This window comes from Pseudochaenichthys georgianus, chromosome 19 (assembly GCF_902827115.2).
Source record: "Pseudochaenichthys georgianus chromosome 19, fPseGeo1.2, whole genome shotgun sequence".
Classification (NCBI taxonomy): Eukaryota; Metazoa; Chordata; class Actinopteri; order Perciformes; family Channichthyidae; genus Pseudochaenichthys; species Pseudochaenichthys georgianus.
The window spans coordinates 12,334,146-12,355,224 of record NC_047521.1 but is presented as its reverse complement, the minus strand read 5'-3'; the positions used below and the strand labels follow the sequence as shown (position 1 = coordinate 12,355,224).

Genomic DNA, 21,079 nt, shown 5'->3' with positions numbered 1-21,079 from the left:
AGTTTGTGCGTGTCATCAAATTAGAATTTGTCTCCTTAATTAAAATCCTGTCGCGCCTCTAAGTACGTTGATACAGCCGGCTTCTTATCCAGACATCGTTCCCCTGATGTCCTGCACTCAAAAGCCGGTCCCCTCCTCTGCCCTATGTGCTGCACTCCTTATATGAATACCCGGATTAATATTAATGTCCTTACAGCTGCTGTGTTGTTTACCGAGCTACGCCACCGCTTCTAATCGCTCAGTGTAATTAGTCAGGTAGAGCACGAAGACACACAAGATAAAAATACAAGAGGATGCCGGAGAAAGAGGAGTTAGTGGGGTAAAAAAAAAGAAATTGCAGGAGGTGTGTGCAGTGGTGGGGGGAGGACGTGAGACCTGCAGGCTTTTCTAATTAAGTGGTTTTCCAAAAGGGGATCAGTGAGGGAGTAAATAAGCTTGTGTATGTATGTGAGAGCGAGGTGAGAACAAGGGAGAAAAAGGGAGCGATGAGAAACAGATGTAAACAAGCTGCTGCATAAGGGAGAGAAATGTAAATAAATCCGTGTGAAAAAGAGAGAATGAGAGAGGGAAATGTGTGTCTGTGAGGAAATAAATGAAGAGTAAACATTTGGTTCTCCAAGTGGCTCACACATAGCAGCAGATTCAGAAACTAAGCAATCCTTCGGGAGTTTAAGGAAAGAAATATGAAATGTTGACATTATTTTCTTCCACCCGCCATCAATCCTCATTCTGCCCCATGTCTCCTGAGAGCTGGAACATGATTTCTTTCTTTAATTAGCGACTCCTCATCAGATTCTGAGCAACAGTGTTTGGTTAATGAACAGATGAAAGTGTGTCTTTTCAAACCAGTGGTTTACATTTAGAAGGATTTTAAAAGTACCACCCAACAACAATATATAAATGAAAGGGATGGGAGCATACTATCATTCTGAAATTGATTTCTTTATTTCAGGATGAACAAAGCTTAACTATGTTCTTTTATTTCAACATAGCAGTAAAGCAATGGCACTCGGAGAGCCTCCACGAAGGCCAATGGTGCATTCATGTGTTCCTTGGATGGTCCAATCTCCCAAGTTTGGAAGTCTTGCTTCCAGTGTAGGTGTTTTCATGGGCTTTGTAGCGTGGGAATAAACGACACGCTACAAAGATTATGTGTTGTATTTTATTCCTCAGACAATTAAAGCAACATGCTGCTACCCGTTTCCAAGGTTTTGTTCCAACTTGAGGAAATGTTCAAATGTCACAGTCATAAACTCTGTAAAGGAGATGGGGTCTACAGGATATTAGGTTCTAGAGTTGCGACTGTGTGTGTGTGTGTGTGTGTGTGTGTGTGTGTGTGTGTGTGTGTGTGTGTGTGTGTGTGTGTGTGTGTGTGTGTGTGTGTGTGTGTGTGTGTGTGTGTGTGTGTGTGTGTGTGTGTGTGTGTGTGTGTGTGTGTGTGTGTGTGTGTGTTTGTTTGTTTGTCCCGGTCAGAGAACACGGACATAGACTATCCCAGTCCAGATGGTTTATTTAAGTGGGGTTCACGCTGGGTTTGAACTGTGTACGATGTGGTCTGTAACAATAATACAAACAAGGAAATGGTATTGGATAGGAATAAAATTGACTTACACAAGCAAGTGAAATACTCATACAATCGGTTTTTTTAATTAGCTGTTCACTTGTGTATTTATATTTAGCTCAAATACTGTATATAGGGCATTTGTATAAGAGGCCAATTAAATATGAGAGTTCCTTAATGAAAAGTTGGCAAACTATCCACACAAATGAATTACTGGGAAGTTGAGGTACATCAACTGAGTCGAGGACGTTATGGTCACCCGCGCATGACTACAGTAAGCAAAGCAATGGCCTGGTCAATGCTAATGCTGACAGTCACCGAGTGTGTTTGTGTATGTGTGTTGTGCTCCTTTATTCAATGCCAGACAGGATGGATTGGAGCAGAGGAACATTGCTTGTCATTGCTGGATGACTGAGCCCTTTCAGCCCCCCGCCCCCCCCCCCCCCCCACCACCCTGAATGCAAAGATCAAACCACAGATGGTAGTCGGCGTTGTGTGATGGAGGTTGAGGATGTTACAGCGGGCCGGGCCAGTGGGCCGTGGGTGTTTTTTTACTTGTTTTCAACCCCCGGTCTGGAATCTGTCAGCTCAGGACAAATGGTGGCATTTTACGGGGCAAATATTGGCCATAAGCCAAGCAGCATTGTTATCAACAACAGGGCTGGCTGAGTTTTAGAGGACACAAGCAGGACTCTGTCTGTAGCTCAGTACCCAGAACGATATAGAGTGTATATGACTTTTAATGCCCTTATTATAGTTGCATTGTTCTGTCCCATTTGATAATTGGAATTTACACTCTTGCCCTCTTTTATACATTTTCAAGCCACAATGGAAGGTTATTAACTCTGCAGTAATTGTTTTATTGGCCAATTAAGCAATATACAGCTCATTCCATTGAGTTTATTTGTCCTAATATATATTTAATGAATTAAAATAAATCATCTTAATGCCGGGCAGCAATTGAACTGAATCCAGCAGTTTTTTTTATATTTGGCAGTGCAGGGTTCCGATAAATACCTTGGTTAAATTCTTCCCCTCTTTAGCGCTCTTCAGCGGTTTGGCACAAGGCCCTTCAGTGTTCAAATCCAGTGCTGCAAATATAGAAAATTAGCGGTTTCCAGAAATATAGCTGCATTCAACTGTCCCTTACACAATGCTTGTTCATCTTGAATGAGGAACTGAGGTCAAAATACTCTGGTGTGCCAGGCAGCTCAGTTGTGGGTGGACAACTCTGATCAAATCCACAAGAAGCACAGACTCTGGAAGGAAGAAGGAGTAAAACAAAAAGCTTCCCCGGATGACGGGAGTACGACAACGGCAGATTAAAAGGGCAACGGGAGTCAGGGGAGAGGGAGATGATGGGAGTTCCTCTGCTGAGTGATGGATTACAGGGATCACTGTCAAAACAGTAGATATGAACGCTGCCCGCCTCCTCCCCAAACCCCTATCCATCAGCTTAAGCAGAGGGGAACACGGGGCGCGCCATGTGGAGTGGTAGTGGGGTCAGACGGAGTAGCCTAATCTCGTCACAAGGCCTAAACCCGACAGTCAGTCATTATTGACCCCGGCACACCCCTGCAGCCGTTGTTATCCTGGAATCTCATCTCACGGGGCGACCTCTGTGAGGCGAAAGAGACGGCGGTTAACGGACTGCTGTGTGTGAGTTTGATGTATGAGGCCGCACCGAGGATTGACGTGGGAGAGATGGTGAAAAGGAGCTTCAGTCGGACGCGTCCGGAGCCTGAAAGTCTGAACTGTCACATGGTTTTATGGAGTTGTCACATCTGCCCATTTGGGTCAAAAAGCCCCAGAGTGGAAAAGTGCGGGTGTGTTTTTGTCTGCTCTGGGCACGCTCGCTTTCCTGTCGGCGACATTTTAAAGTCCTTAATGTCGTGTTTGAAGTAAAGCCCAAGACAGGATGTTTTATTCTAATTTTTCGCTTAAGGGGTTTTATACCATACACTCTTTGGCTTGTTTTAATTCCTCCTGCCCACTGGCTAGACATCAGTATTAACTGGAGATAGATCCACTTTATCACTTACCCAGCCTACAGTTAAAACACCAGATAATATTTCCTCCCATATACTTTAGTTGGGTCCTGACTATTCATTATTTATGATCTATTCCAAATTACATTATCTTTCAGCAGGCTTCAATTACACCCTTCCCTGAGGCTGGGAAAATGACTCACGGTCTGTGCAGAGGACTGTACGAGAGACTGTATGAGCAAGAGAGTGGCTGATCGTTTGTGTGCGCACATATCTGCCACAGTGAACTGGAACCTATTGTTTTCCAATTTTCAAAATGTCTAATCTAAGTTAATTGATTGGCCATAACAAATTGAATATCTATTCAGTGATGCACAAATATATTCTGATTATTGTGATCGTTATTGATGATACTGTGAGGTTTGATGACACAGTATCATCAACCAGCATCACTCTGCATCTATAATCAGAACCAGAGGGGGACAGAATATGTGAATGTTATTTAAAGAGCTCTATTGAAAGGCATCTTTACAACATACAAAATACAAATTAAGTTTCTTCGAATATGGCTATTCAACTTTAGAAACATATTTCCCTTTTTATTAAGAGTGACTGATAAAACCCTCGGTAATTGCACTCAGTTACAGAAGCTATTTTGAAATTGGCCCACCCAGAAGTGATGCAAGTCTTGCCTGTCTTGGGTGGTGGGGTCAAAAAGTGACAAAGCGGCACACTGATGAAGTTGTTGATAGCTTACATACATGTTGTGAATAGTCCACTATCCACTTTACCTTTATATGTCTTAAAGGGGCCATATTATGTTTTGGGGGGTTTTCCCTTGCCTGTAGTGTATTACTGTATATAGGTTTATGTGCATGTTAATGGTCTACAACGGCTAAAATCCCAAAGTTCATGCCAGAGGAAATGTCTACACTCCCCCACCTGCCTGAAATGCCTCCATCGTGCTCCTTTGTTTATTTCCATGACATAGTGGCACTCCTATAGTGCTTCTATTGGCTAGCTCCAACACATTATAGATGATGAAATACAAATACGAAACTGAAATATCATCATAATAGGGCCCCTTTAAAACATACACACGAGCACCTCTTTTATCATTAGAGTACTTGGTTGATCAAAGCGTATTTTTCTGAAGGTTTATTTCATATTGGCTCTTGGGTGTGGATATTTAACAACAGTTACCCATATCACTAGTTTCCAGTAACCAACAGAATGCTAGCTCATTTGACCTGTTTTTGAAAGAATCCCCCATGTTGATATCTGCAACAAACAAAGGGCTCAATTGAATCATCTGTTGAAAAAGTGTCATGCCATGTCAGGTGACACATGCCTGAAGAGACAGCCTGAAATATGCCAAGAGTCAGAGAAAATCTGCATGTCCTCACAAAAAGGACCTCCCTTCAGAGATTGGTGGGGGGAGTGTGTGAGTGCGTGACTGACAAACAGAAAAAATGGAATGCCCATTACTTGCTGCACTCGCATCCCATTTGCTTGTAATTCAGCCTGAGATATTTGACAGGATTTGATCTTGAGAAAAATGTAAATTGATGTTCTCTGGGGTTTTTATTCAAATCTCAAGTTTGTGTCCGGCGGGGTTGAAGAGGTTAAAACCACGGTTTCATTTTGATTTCAATGTATTTAGATCTAATACTCTATGACTGAACAATTATTGCGCCTGAAAGGGTCAGATTATTAAAACTTTAACCCTCCACATTTTCAAAACGAGTGCTATTAGCCATCCGACATGGAGGAAGGGAGCTGACAGAGGCAGAACGAGAGGGAGGGAGGGAGAGAGGAGTGGGAAAAAGCAGAGGGAGAGAAGGAGAGACAGGGAGCATGTTAAACATGACATCTAAGTATCTAATTGCCTCTGTGGCTATGTCAGCCTCCCAGACCGGGCTGGTGTTTTCACACATACTGAGCCCTGGGTCTCTGAGCCTGCCCCAGTCGCCTCGTGTCCGCTCTCTGTGCTGTCTTTCAGCCAAAAACACATTTAATGTGGTGCAGCAGGAGTGACTACATGTGAGTAACAACCTGAACATGTGAAGCTGTCCCATGGAAAGCAGGTAAGTAAGTCAGAGCAACACCATGCTAGCTATAAGTGTTATATCCTTGCTTACAAGGCATTGGCACTCACAAATACGGAGCGTGAAAGGTCATGGAGCAAGCTTCTCATGTATGCACATTAATATTAATAACTTTTTGAAACTTTTTAAACTGTCTGATAGCATGCTCTCCAGGAATGTATAGTTCATACATACTGCACCACTGCTGTCTCACGGAGAGATACCGCAGGTCCTTCCTTCCTGCAGCGGTCAGACTATACAACCAGCACTGCCCCTAGTAGAACCCCCCCCCCCCCCCACACACACACACACACACACACACACAATAACACCCCTTGCTGCTAAATACCAACCAACTACGTGCAATATGTGCTATATGTGCAATATATATATATGCCGTTAATTACTGTGTAATATATACCTGGCTGCTAAATCCTTAGAACTGTTACAAGATGTGTATTTTATAAATGGTGTAACTTGCTGCTGTTAAATACTTATCCAACTATGTGCAATATGTGCTATATACATAGATATGCCGTTAATAACTGTGCTATATATATACACCTGGCTGCTAAATCCTAAGAACTGTTACAGGATGTGTATTTTGCAAACTATGTAACTTTTTTTATTTGTATTATATTTTTTATTATCATAACTTAGTACTTTAATGCATGTAACATATGTAACATTAAGCTGTCTATGGCTCTTGTTCTGCTGTGACTATGTAAATGTCCCCTCTGTGGGACTAATAAAGGGATTCTGATTCTGATACTGCTCAGAAGAAGCAATATTAATATTTGCATTTATACCATTGGTATCACTGGTGGAGTGCTACCATCACAGTATCCCTTTTTTGTTGAACTTATTTCTGGAGAATGATAAATGAAGGTATTGCATGACTGTGGTTGAGTGCAGAGTGCACGAAGATGATCGCAGCGTGTCTGTCGGGACAGAGTTCAACAAAGAGCATCGTTAATACACAGCTGACAATTTATGGATGTGCGGGCTGATGTCTTCCCATATACAGTAGTCATGTATAATACAGTCCCTTCTTTAACCTTTCATTAAGTCGAAAGAGCCGCATATGGTCCATCAACCTTTCCTGGCACACCCTTGTGTCTTATGTAAAAGAGGACAATTGGAAATAGAAAAGTGTTCCAGACAATACTACTCAATTGTATCCAAAGTGCCCAGAGTTAAAGTTGGTGACCACAGGGGTGTGGTGCTTTCATGCTGAGTCCACTTTTCTCCTCACAGTGTTTTCAGTGCCTCTCTGCGGCCTGCTGGTCTCAGATGGGATGGAAGGAGTGATGGGTACTGGACATTGTGTTGCTCCATTGGTCAGATTTGTGTTTGTTTCAATGTATTTTGCTCCTTTCAGTCTATTTTGCTGTTTACAACTGTGTATTGTGTGCATGTTGTACACTGTTCTGTACATTACAATATCACAGCATAGCCTAGGTGTGCAACTATTTCCACAGCAACTACAAGCTGCATGTGGCCACCCCCCATACCTCGCTGACTTTGTCTCCCTGGCTGCTTATGACCCAGTGGTGACATTTCATGCCTGTCATCGCCGCTGTTTGCCGTGGTAGGGCAGTGTGCAGGTGTAACCGTTAGCATATTCACCAGCACAGTCTATTAAAGGCAAAGTGCCATAATTCTTCCTTTCATGCCGAGGGCCTGCCTTCACTTTCAATGACACGCACAGTGATATGTGGGGAAATCCCAGCAGCATGCCGCGGCAGACGATTTACCACTTGAGGTTGATGTTTCTCAATATAGACCATTTAAATGTTCCAGTGCACTGCGTAGGATGCACTGTTTCAAGTTATAATGGTTGTGCCTCTTTAAATGCATTTATATTTCCACTCAGGTTTGATTTCAGTTGGTTGTTTCTTTACAAGTGCAATGCATCGCTCGAAGCTATTGTGCTGGTAACATCTGAAGGCGCTGCAGTAACTTCAAACTCCCCGCTCACACAATTAGTCTGCACTATTGCTTTCCTTGGTATTCTTTCTAAGATTGATTCATACAGAGATGAATAGCTACATGGCACCTTCATCCCCCCGCCCCCCTTTTCAATTTCTTCCCACAACTCTCATCATCACTGCAGCAAGCAACAAAGCAAAGATGTACACACTACCCGTAGCAAAAAAAATCTATAGAATACTATAGAAAAATCTATGGACAAATTCTATAGAACATTTCTGTAGAATACTACAGGATTTTTGCGGATATACTATAGAAATTGCCTACGTGTTTTACTATAGATTCTGGGAAATAATCTATAGAAAAATCTATGGACAAATTCTATAGAACATTTCTGTAGAATACTACAGGATTTTTGCGGATATACTATAGAAATTGCCTACGTGTTTTACTATAGATTCTGGGAAATAATCTATAGAAAAATCTATGGAAAAATTCTATAGAACATTTCTGTAGAATACTACAGGATTTTTGCGGATATACTATAGAAATTGCCTACGTGTTTTACTATAGATTCTGGGAAATAATCTATAGAAAAATCTATGGACAAATTCTATAGAACATTTCTGTAGAATACTACAGGATTTTTGCGGATATACTATAGAAATTGCCTACGTGTTTTACTATAGATTCTGGGAAATAATCTATAGAATCCTATAGTATAGAAAATAGTCTATAGAATCCTATAGAAAACCCCATGGATGCTTTCTATAGAACTGTTCTGGAGAATACCATAGAATTTGTGACCTATATTCCATAGAATCTATTGATGTTTCTATAGAATATCTGTAGAATATACTGCAGAATATTGGCAAATATTCTATAGAATGTACCTATGGATTTTACTATAGATTCTGCAAAATAATCTATAGAACATTGCTATTGTTTTCTATAAAATGGTTCTGCAGAATTTATAACATTAATTTACGGGAATTGTCCTTAAATATTTTACAGGTTTTACAGATGTATCTGCTCTTTTTACAGTCAATAACGTTTAATAAAAGTACAGCACTAAAACTTCTATGGGCAAAAAAACCGAAAAAAACGGTCAAATGACTGGCAGCAGGCTGCCAAACAAAAACCATAAAATTAAAGTAAAAATACTTTAACTGAAATAAAGTGCAAAAGCAATTAGTATACAGAAATTGTCCTTAAATATTTTAGAGGAAACTTTCCTCTCTTTTCAAAATCCATTGTCTTAAAATGTTACATTAAAATACCTTAAATAAAGTTCTGATGAGAAAAACAGTTTTTTACATTTTCTTTTATTAGATTTGTATGATCAAACACTAAAATAAATACAGAACCTAAAGAGCTAGAATACTGTTATTTTACAGCTTTTTTCTAACATATTCCAATCAAACAGGTTCAACAAAATGACATCACAAAATGTTCTGTAGGAAACAATTACTCTGAAAACTTAAAAATATTTGTAGAATTATAGTACAACTAATGAATACAGCATTTCATATTTAAACATCATACTTATAAACAGTAGAAACAAAAAGTAAGTTGAATTTTTTAAGATTACTTTGAAACATTCAACTGAAAATAACAGAAATGGCAAAATGGCGACATATGTTCACATTGTCAATGTGAAGGAGCAGTGTGCAGGATTTAGTACGTCTAACAATGGGGATGTAGGTTCTAACCAATGGATAACTTGTTCACTCACCCTCCTATCCCAAGTTTGTAGGATAATGTATATTGGCTGCAAAAAACTTGAGGCCCAATCATGTTTCCTCTGTCCATTCTGTGCTACTGTAGACGTGGCAGTGCAACCTAGAGGACAAAAAGATCAGAATTAGAAACGGGTTTATTGCCAGGTATGTTCACACGTATGAGGAGGTGTCGTACATACAAATAAAAAAATGTAAAAACTACACAGATAGCGAACTATATTAAGAAATAGAATGCAATAAATTATAGAATATAAAATATTGGCAGTAAGCAATATTTAAACATTGCATTATTTACCATCCTGTGATCTCCATGCAGAGTCTGCGTTGTGGCTGAGGTAAAGTGCCAGTGGGGGGGGGGGCGGGCCTTGTTGAGGTGCCGAGAGGTTCTGGTCCTGCTGGAGAGAGGTTTTGGTCCTGATGGAGAGAGGTTTTGGTCCTGATGGAGAGAGGTTCTGGTCCTGATGGAGAGAGGTTCTGGTCCTGATGGAGAGAGGTTCTGGTCCTTATGGAGAGAGGTTCTGGTCCTGATGGAGAGAGGTGTTGGTCCTGATGGAGAGAGGTGTTGGTCCTGATGGAGAGAGGTTCTGGTCCTGATGGAGAGAGGTTCTGGTCCTGATGGAGAGAGGTTCTGGTCCTGATGGAGAGAGGTTTTGGTCCTTATGGAGAGAGGTTCTGGTCCTGATGGAGAGAGGTGTTGGTCCTGATGGAGAGAGGTTCTGGTCCTGAGGGAGAGAGGTTCTGGTCCTGATGGTGCGCAGCCTCCAGCCAGAGGGTTGTGTTGAAGGCAGAGCTGAAGTCCACAAACAGGATCCTGGCATAGGTTCCTGCTGTGTCCAGGTGCTGGAGGAGGAAGTGAAGTGATAACTATTAGTAAACCATAATGATGGATGTTATTATCAGGGCATTGATTATTTCATAAGTTTAGAAGGGGGGAACATAGTCTAACAACAGTTAGCTTTTGTTAATTTTACCTCGAGACAAACTTGTGAGACTTGTTTCTGAAATCCCTTTCTCTTAAAGTGAATAAATAAAAAATAAAACAATGGAGGTGACCCTAAAACTAACCACTGGATTGCTTGTCTAACATGACCTAGTCCATAAGTGAGGTAAGGGTGGGAACAATCAAACACACCCTCCCAGGCACTACGTGTTAGCGAAGTACAACTGGGATTTCGAAGAGGAAGATATGCTTGCTCAATTCTTAATAATAAAGAAAAACCAACAAATTGAGCACTTGAGTTTTCATTAGCAGCGCCTAGCTACAGCTGTGGAGCTTCGGTCAATACCACTAATGCCCCTTTCACACCAGCGCCTATTCAGCTCCGGCTCGGAGCTAGAGCCTGAAAAGTGCCGGGTTTTCCAGTTCACACCGCAGCGGCGCCGGCTCTTAGCTCCGGAATGCGCTTCATTTCCAGCTCCAAAAAATTGTCGGTCCAGAGGCAAGAGCTTTGGAGCTAAGAGGCGACGTCGCTTACGTCTCTCTTACGTCGAGGCGTGCAGGAAACTAAACCCAACTCCCCTGAACATGGGTCGACTATCATGCCTGCCTAAAAGCAGTGTGCTTATAAACACACTTTATAAAGTCAGGCAACACTAACCAGGCTTCGTGTGATTCTGTTTATTTGTACCTTACTTTGACTATCCGTTCACTGTTATCGATCATTGTGGAGAGAGGCAGACGTGTTGTTTTGTATTATTGCAGCTATCGGATGCAAGTAGTCAGTTTAGCTTCGGTTGCTATGCCAACATCACCCGTTTGATACCAGAGAAACTTTCATAACAGCGTTGTGATACCAAACAGTGTCAATTCAGACTGACACACATTCACTTAGGCTAGGGGAACTGGGGATATGCATCAGCTGCTTGTGTGAGTCGGACAGTGAATACTTTAGAGCGGCCGCTGCAGTGTGAGCTAACCGGGAGCTAACGGGAGAATAAACTCCAGTGGAAGAGCAGCCAATATTGCAGCGGTCGGTAAATGCTGCAGAAACACATTAATAAACAATGAACCACGGAACTGTGGAGAAAAGTATAAGGTTGGAGAAGTCGTTATTCAATTTATTCTGGCTTCATGTGATTAAAAGCAACACGATCATCGACCCGACGCAGTTGTTGTGAGCGCCGTAATGGCTGCCGTTGGGGAGCAAATCAGCGATGTAAACGGTGACGTCATGACGCAGCAGGGGCAGCTCTGGAGCGCCAGTGGGCGGTGTGCACAGAGCGGGAGCTGAAAAGGGAAACCGGAGCTGAACCAGAAAAGCTCCCGCTCGGAGCTAGAAACTGAAAAGCGCTGGTGTGAAAGCTGCATAACAGTCTATTTCCTTAAAATGGTACATATCGATGAATCTATATTTTCATCTTCAGGTGATTAAATCTGCATAATGTCCCTGTACAATAAGATTCAAGCATTTTGTAATCCAGTGAGGAAATTCAAGACCAGTAAATATTGATTGATTAAACAACACTAAATAAAATGTTAGTGCTTTCTTCAAACTCAGACTCTCTGCTGCGGCTGTACCTCAAAGACAAAACAATTGTCTTATGATCTTTGTTGAACAAGGTCTGATTGTCCTGTACATGTACAATGTGGGGTATTTTTAAATACTTTACTAAACCACATTCAATACTATGTTAGACACAAGTTAGTTATTACTCACATATCAAAGTCTTTTCATCTCCAAGATGGAAGAATAGCTGGGTGCTGCCTGGAGAGACTGATGAGGGACACAGGCTGGCGTCAGCAGCTTTCCACACAAAGCCATCACATCTTCTCTTCCAATCCATAGTCCTCGCTGTCCACTGGTGCTCTGTAAAAAGAGTGAACATCACAGCCGTCATGTTAACCCTTTCTTACACAACAACATACAACCAACATTTGTCAAAAGTGACCCGAATTAGTTTTAATTGTAAATATCTTTGCAATAAATTACTTTAACCATTCAGGATTCCAGGAATTCCTCAATTAACCTGTTTTGGATCAACACCAATTTGTATTTTTCCCTTTCTTACTTTTTGAATAAAAATAATATTTGTATCACTACACTTCTAAGGCACAACATGGGTCAAACATTACCCGTATTATTTTTGCTATGTTATTTCATGCATGGCTGAGTGTTTCTTTACTATACATTTTCAAAAATAATTAATTTTAGCAGTGATTTGGACCAAGCATGTATGATGTAGTAATACAAAAAGTATTTTAGTTCACACAGTGTGACATTAGCTAGTCATGTTAGCTTGTAATATATAGAGCAGAGCTAACTAGCAAGTTAGCCAAACTTTAGCGGTTAGCTGTTTATGCTATGCTAGCTGTTACTGAACATTAACAAACTAGATTCCGCTATAAGAAAGCTGTGAAACTTTACATTAAACTTGGCGACAACATTGTGATACCCCGCTGCATGTTTATGTGTAATTCTCCCGTGTTGGAGACGAGAGGGTGGGGGGGCAGCACTGCAATAAACTGTAAGCTAACGTTAGCAGCCACCTGTTAAGCCAGGTTTTCCGGGCGCAACATCTTGCAAGAAACAGCATGTCAGGGCTTCTTAACATTTAACAACCTATTAATGATGAATACCAACTTAACGGGAAGAAACTCAGCTAACTAGAAGAAGAAATGTAACCTTAAATAAAAAATAAAACATTCACAAACTAAGGATTATCTAAATACATATTTAACTCCATTACAGTTGCAGGACTCACCAGATCTCAAGTCTTCTGTTCTTTGTTGACGTCCCGATGCTCATATTTAACGTGTAAAACGATCCCGATATAAATCCATAAAATCCTGCAGCAGACATACAGACAGACAGCTGTAGTTTGCAGGAGGAGACCCACTCAAACTGACGTGGATGTTTCAAATGTGAACGACAGGCGCGGACAGTTCTCATTGGCAGGTTTCTTCGATGACGTTTATATTAACCAATCAGGAGTGTTGTGGACTCATTCCAAACATGCCTGACTTGTCTGCCGTGTTTTGGCTGAATTATATTTCAATTGCCGTAGCTCTGGCTGTCGGCCAGAATCCGAAAACCATACATTATACTGTAAAACTAAGGCTTATTACTGTGTATTGACCAATGGGAGAAAAAAAAAAAACAGCAACATAAATAAAACAAGGATAACTGTGACTTGTTGAGTAAATAACAGTGTGTGTTTTAAACCTTGATCCTCCCTGCAGAAATGTCTCCACTTTCTATCATTTTAATTTGTTTTAATGATATTGTCAACTGTAGATGTTTACAATATAGTAAGTTAGGAATTTAATGAGAACATATTTATTTACTTTTGTTTCAACATTGGATATTTTGTGTTTGTGGTGGATTCAATCGAATATTGAGAAAATTATGTATGTAAAAAGGTTTTAATTACATTTTACGTTTTTTTTAGTTGACGCTTTTTTTTACAGTTTTATGATTACCTTAAAATTACAAAGAAAATCTTAAAGTCTTATAATAGTAATACACTTTTATATTACGAGGTACATATTTAATTACAGATAATACTTTTTATTTGACGTACATCTGCATTTATTTTCTGAAAGTGCAAAAATACTATAAATATTATATAGTAAATTTACTGTAAAAAAAAAGGAAATAAACGTTATTTGTGGTTATTGTCAAAATACTGAAAATAATGTTTTGGGTTGTTAATTTATAGTTAATATCTGCCATTTTACAGGATTTTGCAAGTTATTTAAAAAAACATGATACTTACTATAAACATTTACAGTTATTTCCTGTAAAATTACGATCTTTTTTTACAGTATATAATAGACTGCAAAACAGAGTAGAGTACTGCAGACTCCAATGAGTTGTTTATAACAGACTCACACTAACAATAGATATTGTTATATGTCACTTAGCTTTAATCTCCAGTTGTAACAGATAATTAGTTACATAACAAAAGTGATCAATGTATATATACAGATGCAGTCACAGAAATTCTGGAGCATTGACATCAGATTACAAGGACAGTGACATTCATTCAGTTTAGAGTTCCATTCCAATATGTTGTATGGTTGTATATGGTTATGTATAGGTTACATAATTTAATTGGGCACATAATCCAGTATACAGTTGTAAAGATTTCAAAGGGACCCATACAGCTTTTGCAAAGCAGCTCAGTTCCACAAAATGATGTAGATTACTATGATTTTCTCTATTCCAATTTAAAGACGAGTTTTATAGAATTCTATAGAATTTAGTATAGGTTGCATCAGAGAGAAAATGTCATGCATGTTTTCTTTGAATGCTATAGATTTCTACAAATTTCTATAGATTTCTATAGATTTCTACAGATATGTCATGAGTCGGTTCTGTCCTATAGAATTCTTTAGATTGTTATAGTTTTAATTATAGAAGTTTATAGAAAAGTACACATTTATAGTATTCTACAGAATGATCTAGAGATTTCTATAGTATTCTATAGAATTCTTTAGCATGGCTTAAAAATACGACTATGTTCTATAACATGCTATAGATTTCTACAAGATTCTATAGGATTCTATAGGATTTTATAGATTTTTTTGCTAAGGGTATGCCCAGCATGTGCTGCGGCGTTCTGTCAGAAAAGTCCCCCACTGCAAACAGAGAAGCTCCTGTGGATGTGTATTATGTATCGAGTTGTTCTCATATACCAGAGAGTATATCCTGTGGGGCAGGAGAGTGAGCGAGATGGATTGTGGAGTGTGCATATGTGGGATGAAGAAGGAGGAGGCTTTCATTCTGACGTTTCGGCCTTCATCGTATTGTATTAGAATCCCTTTGCGCCCATGTTGTTTTTCTTATTGCACCTACAGTATCAGTTTGGTAATGCAGGCTTTGGGTTCTAATGAAAACAAATCACCCAATAATATAATACATCTCTTTGGCCCTTTGTGCACGTTAAAAAACCAGTGCCCTCATGGAAAGAAGATAACTTGTTTATGTTATACACTTTTATTGCACATTGTCAAGGCTTCTATGGTTGTGGGTTGCATAATTGGGACTCCAGTTGAGTGCCGTGTGGTAACCCTTTGACGCCAGAGTGCTTCATCTCTCCCACTACTGTACGTCTGTAGATGTTCCAGTAGCGCCTAATGCAACATTCTTGTCATCATCTCGGCATGTGATACAAGCAGTAAAAGTGCTGCGCTTCTCCTTTTTCACTCATCTTAAGATCTCAGCTGCGTGTTCGCATTGACTAGCAGCGCCTTTTTCTCCAATTACTCTTTCAACTCAGCCTCACACCAGCGTGGCTTATCATGCGAAAGTGAGCCAGTTGCTTTTCTCTCTGTGTGATAAATGCATAATCTGTGCTCTTTCTCAACCCCCTTATGAACACTTTTATGCTAATGGTATGTATATTTACTCTGTGGCTGCTAGGGAGTACTTTTCTAATTCTTCACTTTTAAGGCTCTGCACACACTGAAATTCTCACATGGGTATTGAAAGGCGTATGAATGACACGTGAAAAGGGAATGGATGTCTCGTTCGTAGGGTGGTGGCAGCAGGTGGGGGAGTACTAGCAGGAGGTGTGTGGGAAGAAAAGCACGGTGCTGTATACCAGGTTGTAGTTCCTTGGGGATGTTGTAGCATGTGTGAGGTTTGTGTATTTGTATCCCACTGTAAAATATGACTTAAAGCATACACTCGACGGGGATTTTCTCTCCCATATGCATGCACAGTGAATGTTTGTGTAGGTTTAAAGTCACTTAAGAGCCTGAAAGCGTATAAATCCTTGCACCTGTGCACAAGATGGCTGATTCTAAACACACAAACCCTGCCGAGTTCTAGACATATTAACACTTGGCTCCCAGTGGCACCACAGATCTTTGTGAATAATCTCACGTCTGCCGTACAGTATCACATGCTAGCTTGTAGTTAAGCCATCAACAGATGCATACCTAAAATGCTGCGAAACTGAACAAGTGAAATATTCTTCAGCCCTAAATTATTAGCTTATCTGATCGAGTGCAGCCGAATGTTGTTTTCCTTCCACTGTCTCCATCTCGTTTTCACACCTTAGGTGGAACACTTAAGGGTGGAGGGTAGAAAGAACAGCATGAAAGTGCTCCTGTAATTGGCTTCTAATTAAATTGTGTGTGCGTTTGTGCGGAGAGTGTGTCCGCGAATATTTGCATATGCCGGTGAAAGATTCTAAATCAAAGATGAGAGGAGCAACGAGAGTGAGGATAGAGAATCGTTAAAGTACGATTGAACCTTAAAGAAGAGATGGAAGCTATTAAAAATTAATCAACCCTCTCTTATCTTTTAATCAAGACGATAGGAGGCAGAAAATGAATTGGGACAAAAAGAAAGGGGAGAGGTGTGGTAATGAGAACGGTCTCTTGTGGTTTGCCTGTTAGTGGAAGGTATCGGAGTTTATTGCGCCGGCTGACGGGATATTATTCTTCCATGCTTCTGATGATAGATCGCATCCTTAAAACTTTCTTGTGGTATGACACTATAGTAAATGCAGTACAGTTAGAGATAAAGAAGAAGAATTTAAAAGCTTACTTTCAAGGAGTAATTACTATGTATCCTCCCACACGTTCTTAACAGATACACCTAGGGTCTTGTAGTGCAACATCCCAGGGACTATTTCAAATGCATCATCCTGACAACGTGTTTTGCTATTGTAAGTATACACTGCACGACCACAAGTGGACTGATCCCTTCTCTCTCTGCCACAGGCAAACACCCAGAGGCTTGTTGCTTCCCCCCCAAGACTGCAGTTCTGTCATGCAGCATGCAAATATCTCTCTGATATCTTATGTTGCCCTTTTAATTTTCCCGTTAACTGACAGCTAGCATTTGCAGCCAGATTTTTAAGTGTTTTATGACCTACCTAAACCTTTTCCTGGAAAAGGTTAAAAATGCTATTGAAAATAAACTACATGGTTCAGTTTCCTGAACAACATTTGTTTTATCTTGGATCTCAACTATCAAACCTATCCCTTTCGAGATTTTAACAACACGTCTGGTGAGTGTCCCAAGTCAGATCATACATAGCAAACCAGACACTAAAAAGGGATTCTGACAGAGCTGTCAGAATGACTGCAGTATGACTCATTATTTTGCGCTGAATGAAAGTAAAAGCTTTAGCTCCCAGCTGAACATTTACATTCATGTTGTATGAAGATATGTTTGTTCTCCAACGGTCTTATTGACATTGTATTACTGACAATAAAGCATTGGTATGTTATGAATACGTATTGTATATTTGTATTGTCACATTTCTAAACCTGGAATGATTAATATCCTTATATGGAATTAAAGACAGAAACCCTGACAAATGATCCAATAAGTACAGTCAATTATTCTGCTTTTTCTACGCAGTGTTTCAGCTACTACATATTTATATTCCTTCATTACAGCAGTATATGTTTTCTTCTACCCTTCTCTCTTTTCCACTTCACTGCCAGTTTTCTCCGCTCAACCCAACCAGCCTTGTACTATGTCAGACATTTAACCAGAGTGATTATCTTGCCGCTAGATACTGAAATATGTATGCCCTGTAAACGCAACCTGGCATTTGAAGCTCGGAAATGGACCTGGTCTCAAATGCACACCAAAGCATACAGTACTGTGGGTTTGAGGCACGCAGGCAAGAAAACAGCTGATTACCTCAGCACCTGACCTATAACCACATTAGTGTGTGTGTGTGTGTGTGTGTGTGTGTGTGTGTGTGTGTGTGTGTGTGTGTGTGTGTGTGTGTGTGTGTGTGTGTGTGTGTGTGTGTGTGTGTGTGTGTGTGTGTGTGTGTGTGTGTGTCTGTTGTAAAGTGACAATTGTTTTCGTATCTCGGTCATAATCTCCTCAGTCAGCAGGGTGTCAGTCTACGCTGTGATTGCTCAGCATTTAGTCAGGAGCCCTCAAGGTGAGAGGTTGAGGTTCTTGGCAGGAGACTGACTCCCTGGGGAGGGGGGGGGGGGGGGTGCGGGTCATGGGCACAACTGGTTGATATTGATAATACTGATGGATAAAGTCACATACTGCATATACAATTGACTTTACAATCAGCTTGTTGTTGTCTCGCAGTGCAGCTATATTAAGTACGATGTGACTTTAAATGCATTGTTTTTTTTTAAATGCCAATCACATTATTTTATCCTACAATGGATAGGAGCAACGATGCTTAATGTGGAAGGGCTTTCGAAAACATGTTGTTGAACCAAAAGTCTGTTCTGATGAAGCACACGGTTCATTTTCACCTCTTTGTGTTCAAATTGAATGCAAGTTAAATTTAAAAGGGGGTGACAGTATTTAGAGTGAAAGGTAAGATGACAATGGCAGCGCCGACTGCAAAATGTTCTACCCGAGCAAAATACAAAATGAAAATGTACATAACAAATAATTGGTTATTGAACAAAGAGAACTCTCACAAGGAGCATGTTGGTCATTTGTCAATCATCGTTTTTGTATTGTTCCATGTACTGCTAAGCTCGAAGAACGAAAACTAAAGATTTCAGTTTGTAGGAACTTACTAATACATTCAGAGGTTTGATATCATTACTTTTTAAAACTGCATCCATGAAGTTAGTAATAATGGAGCTGTGTTTTGTGCTTAGTTGCAACAATGAAGTGCTATTCAATTGCTAGACCTCTACTTCGCACCTCTTACTGCTTTATTTTTTATTGCAACAGCGGCTGAGATTTGCTTTATTGTAGTTTTTAGAACCCTTCGCCATACAAAGCTAATCACGTAACTCTCCAGGAGGCTTGAGGATTTCTATATTAAAGACAATTGAGAATATCTTCCCAAGAAGTGTAATGTTACAGCACAGAAAGCTATTCTGGAACATGTAGCTCCTCAACAGAATCCCTGTGTAAAAGGTTACAAAAAAAGCACAATTATCTCAACGATAAAGCAACGAGAGTGGTACAGCAGAAAACTTCAAGTAGAGATAAAAAATAGAAGTGCAGTTGGTGATCTACAGTAGCTACATGTGGACCAATCATAGTGATCTAATGTTACCAGTGAGTAGAAACCAATTTATTGTATCTATCTAAAGAGACAGACATAATAGAGCACAAACTCCCATGACACAACAATCTCCGCCCAGGAGTACTTACTGACGGTCCAATTTCCTGTCATCCTCACCAAGACCAGTCAAACCCTGTGTGTGTGCGGGTGTGTGCACGCTTGTGTTGTTGTGCGTGCACATTTGTGTGTGTGGTTTCCCTCTAATTTCCTCTCTACCTGTGCTCGTCTGAATTGCTTCCTGTTCGTGATTGATTTGCACTTAATGGGAACACCTCTTTCTCCCTGTGGCTCTTTTTCTGTCTCTCCATCTCGCCCGCCCTTGTGTATATGCGTTATAGTACAAACATTACATAATAATATAATATGATAAGGAGGCCGAGGCCTGGCACCTCAACTTATCAAAAACTCTGTTATTACGGGAAGAAATGAACCAACGGCTAATAGCTGTATTCACTTCAGTAAAATTGATTCATCAATGGGTCGGATGGAACTCGGCACCATTAGTCAGGTAGTTTTGTCTCTGATCTATGAAGGCACTCTGACATTAATTGCAGCCATCCATTATCGTTGGAACCAAATACTTCCCTATGAAGCAGCTCTGTTATGGTTTTATTCTATTCACCAAAATGTGTTTTTCTTAGGTCTTTTTTCCTGAGGTAAAGCGAAAAAAAAATCAATAACATTCTTTCACATACTTTGAATAAAAGTATGGAATGTGCCGTAATGGAAATGCTATACTTTTACCTTGACATAAAATAAATGAACACCAGTCCATCTTCAGTGAACTAAATATCAGTTGAGGTTTTTATGTCCTTCTCTAACAACCTTGGTAAGAAAGTCCAATGACATTTTGTCAAATCCAATTACATTATTTCTGTTCAGCAAGTTTATTTTTTAAGATTAAATAAGTTCAAGTGTGGCAACACATAAGCAACATTATCTAAGGTTAATTCAAGTGTATTTGTTGTTATTATATGGTACATGTCGGCATGCTTCGTGGCCATGTTCCTTTCTGCAGGATTTAGTCACTGCCCAACAGTAAGAGAGCACCATCAGAGGAGTTAAAAAAGGCAGCACTATTTTCCTAAATCCTAAAGCGTCTTTGAGTTTCTAGAAAAGCGCTCTACAAGTCTCATCTATTATTATTATTATTATTATTATTATTATTATTATTATTATTATTATTATTATTATTATTATTATTATTTTAAAGACATGAGATGCTTGCCCTAAAACACGGGGAGTGGGGGAACTGCTAAACTAGAGTTCAAGGCAGGTTTTACCTACAACTCTTCAAACCGCTATCCGTTTCTTTCCTATTATTCAATTATGTCCCCATTTTTCTTTTTCTGTCTGTAAGACATCTGTCCTCTCGTCTGTCTTTCCAGTGTGTGACTGTCTATCTGCCTCTCTCTTGCACTCTGTATCGTGCTTTAGTTGCTGGGCAGCCAGAAGTGCAATTCCCCTCTCGCTCTCTCTACTTATAGCCCGCAGATCCGGTCTCAAAGGACTTCTAAAAGCAAGCGGCAAACAGTATGACGAATGTGTTGCTTGCCGTCACTGTCACTGTCCCTGACATCCAATTTGAAAGGGTTGTGAAAAAAGACACGGCCAAAAACCAGCAAGAGTCCACACTCCGCGGGGAGTCGTGACTTCAGAGGTGGCGTGTCACCTCTCCTTGCCCCTGTGTTTGGCGTCTCATCTTTCTCTGTCACTGCATCTTCCGAGCGGCCTTTGAGCTCATCCTTTTTACCCCAGCGCGGGCGTTCATCTGACCTTTAAAAGGTGGAACCTGTCAAC

At 40.2% G+C, this 21,079-nt stretch overlaps 1 protein-coding gene and 2 long non-coding RNA genes across 3 annotated transcripts in view; 1 reads left to right on the top strand and 2 right to left on the bottom strand.

Annotated features, from left to right (window-relative positions):
• Positions 1–21,079, top strand: part of sdk2b (sidekick cell adhesion molecule 2b) — a 313,948-nt gene that overhangs the window by 106,165 nt on the left and 186,704 nt on the right.
• Positions 8,876–9,663, bottom strand: LOC139435839 (uncharacterized). The gene is made up of 2 exons (XR_011645044.1): positions 9,606–9,663; positions 8,876–9,410 (listed from the first exon to the last, which is right to left on the bottom strand). It is a non-coding gene; the product is annotated as an uncharacterized lncRNA (long non-coding RNA).
• LOC139435854 (uncharacterized) lies at positions 10,014–13,137 on the bottom strand. Its single transcript, XR_011645068.1, has 3 exons — positions 13,013–13,137; positions 11,968–12,117; positions 10,014–10,150 (listed from the first exon to the last, which is right to left on the bottom strand). It is a non-coding gene; the product is annotated as an uncharacterized lncRNA (long non-coding RNA).